Source organism: Pinus tabuliformis, chromosome 5_2 (assembly GCF_031772625.1).
Source record: "Pinus tabuliformis cultivar Carrire ecotype Pingquan chromosome 5_2, CPIR1, whole genome shotgun sequence".
Classification (NCBI taxonomy): Eukaryota; Viridiplantae; Streptophyta; class Pinopsida; order Pinales; family Pinaceae; genus Pinus; species Pinus tabuliformis.
In genome coordinates, this window is record NC_142306.1 from 268,275,075 (window position 1) to 268,277,948 (window position 2,874).

At 44.7% G+C, this 2,874-nt stretch overlaps 1 pseudogene; it reads right to left on the reverse strand.

The window, feature by feature from the left end:
* Nucleotides 1-883: 883 nt before the first annotated feature.
* Nucleotides 884-1,648, reverse strand: LOC149158552 (phosphoglucomutase, cytoplasmic 2 pseudogene; annotated as a pseudogene).
* Nucleotides 1,649-2,874: the final 1,226 nt, after the last annotated feature.

Genomic DNA, 2,874 nt, shown 5'->3' on the forward strand with positions numbered 1-2,874 from the left:
AAGTGGTTTTAAGATCACCACGAACTTTCAGATGCCCTTACAAATCTTACATCTGATTCTACATTTTGGAGTTTCTGAGTACATACAATGACTATTGCAATAACATGCTAGGGAGTCTATTCCACAAACCACACTAACTCAAACAAAACAAAACAAAAATCTACTTTGTTGTCCACCATAAACGTTGGTGCTGCTCCTTTAGCTCATCTGTGAGGGATAAAGAAACCGGAACATAGGCACTCACAGCCACACAAAGAGAACACAATTTTCCCTTCAGGAACAATAATTCAGGACTCCACAGTCCAATCCTCCATCGCATTTCAGTATCCAATTCTCCTGGCATCGCAACATAATGCCACTTCCCCTACTCACAGTATCAAGGCTAGTCACTGTTTTCAAGCATACTTCCTCATGCTTGCTAGCAATCTGCAACACGATCTTGATCATCCTCCAATCTCTGATGTAGCTCCAATTGATGTCGTTTTCACTGTCATGTGTTCACCATTCCCTGCAAATCTTCTTAGTGTTGGAATGACCAGTTCCAACACACTCAACATTGTGACAATAGTTGGTCACACTACTATCACTTAAATTACAACTAGTTTCATTGTCATGACAGTTAATCAATACATCATCAGAGAATTACAAAAAACATTTCGACAATAGCATAAATTTCTCTATATATCTAGCAGCTCCAACATGGCTGCTCACGGCCTTCCAGCATACAAATTTTGACACCGTCTAGCTCTCAATTACCAGATCTTTGATGTTCGACCTGGAGCGCCATCGCAATTTTCAACCCACCATTACCAGGACTGCTGACTGTTCGGCATCACCGTCGGCTCCCAACCACAACAGATCACTGGTCTGTTAGCAAGTACTACTAACACGCCACTTGTGAATCACGTCCGATCTTGGTGGACTCCGCTTCATATTGCTCAATATACAACCGAATGGTTGCACCTACAGATCCAGTACCAGAAAGCCAGAATACCAGTCGAGATCCATCTTCAAAAAGATAGCATACACCCTGGTGTTTGGAAACTGAACCATCAACCGGATCTTTGTATTCAAATTCATCGGCATCCACGACACCAGAAACATCTGGCCTCACTTCCTTAATTAATTTGTTAACTTCAGGGAGAGAAGACTGCAGCTTAATTAAATGTGACATGAGCTCCTTGGCAGCACCTGCATCAACATTTTCATAGTCATAACGTGTATAATAGTGGCGACCATAAGAAGCCCAATGGTTACGGACTATGTCCTCTACAGTGACAAGCTTCCCGCCATCAAGGTTATCCTTATTTTTGTAAGCTAGAATTGAAAGACATGCTAAAACTGCCCAGACTCCATCCTTCTCTTGGATATGGTCAGAACCAGTGCCGAAACTCTCTTCACCACAAACAGAACACATTCCAGCATCCATTAAATTTCCAAAAAACTTCCAGCCAGTGGGCACCTCAAAAAACCTAAGATTAAGACTTTTTGCAACTACATCAAGTGCAGCTGATGTCGGCATGCTTCTTGCAACACCTTTCAATCCAGAGCTGAAGTATGGAATGGCTTCAACTGCATTTGCTGCAATAATGGTAACAGAATCTGATGGAGTCACAAAAAACCTCTTGCCAAGAACCATATTACGATCTGCATTTGGAGTGCAATTTATTAATGAGCTCTCACTAGCAGACAGCTCCTCCGTGAAGGCACGACCGACAGCCACAGGATCTCGGCCTCAAACAAATACAGGCAGCCGCATAAAGTGGATCCAATTACCAATCGTCGGGGCGTCGTAGCCGCAGAGCTGATCTCCTACCGAACGGTGTAGGGCAGCGAACCCATCGAAATCCAGTCTGTCGGCGCCAAAGGGGAATGTTGCACAGCTCAACACACTCACGGAAACTATTCAAGGCACCACTTCAGCCTTCTTGCACCAGCACTCATAGGGGTTCAAGCTGCCACTGACAGAGTTGTTGTGTGCATTCCTAAACAATGACCAACTACGGGTTCCAGTGCTCAAATCGGACATGAAACCAACAGACCAACGTTGCACCATAACTCAACTTCTCGGTAGCACTCCACGACCACCAGGACGTGTCTGCAGCTCTCCATGACATTGTTGTAATTTCCAACCTCCTGCGTTACAAAACTCCTCACAAGAAACGGATCCAAACTTCATGAGCAGATCCCTAATCTCCGCAACATAATCTCCTCACGGCCTAGCAGGTCCATACGACCCTCAGCGACTCTCGGTTAATTGCCACGATCTGCTCCACGCTCTGCTCCACAGATCCACTGCTTTTGATCTGATCCTGCCTCCTTCACGGCTAGGTCGAAGGCAACTCCACACCGCCGATGCAAAAGATGCCAAACAGATTATTTAAATCTCTACGCAGATAAACCGCGATCCACTACGAGCACGCGGTTGATTCGCTGCAGCCTCACGGTCTCCACCTCCACTGCAGTCTCACGGTCTCCACCTCCACATAGATGGATGAAGAAAACAGATTCACCACACTGCCACTGTGCTTTCCAGGGAGCTGGTTGCCAATGCAACCTCCGCGCTGTATAATCGATGGTGGACAAACTCAAAAACTAAAAACAAATATTTCTCAATTATCTCCCTCAGCCCAGGAAGGGCCAAGCCCAGGAGGGGCCAGGCCCTCACGGGCTCTGATACCAAGATAAAATTACATACAGTCAATATATTCTATTAATTCTTGAATGATTACACACATATTTATACAATTAGTAGTCTTAAGATAGGAATGCTATATTAGACGTACAGTAGTGTGGTTGAGAGATTCTCTCAACCACACACTAAACTAGGAGAAACTAAATTCCTATTACATAGGAACAAACTCCTCAAATAGA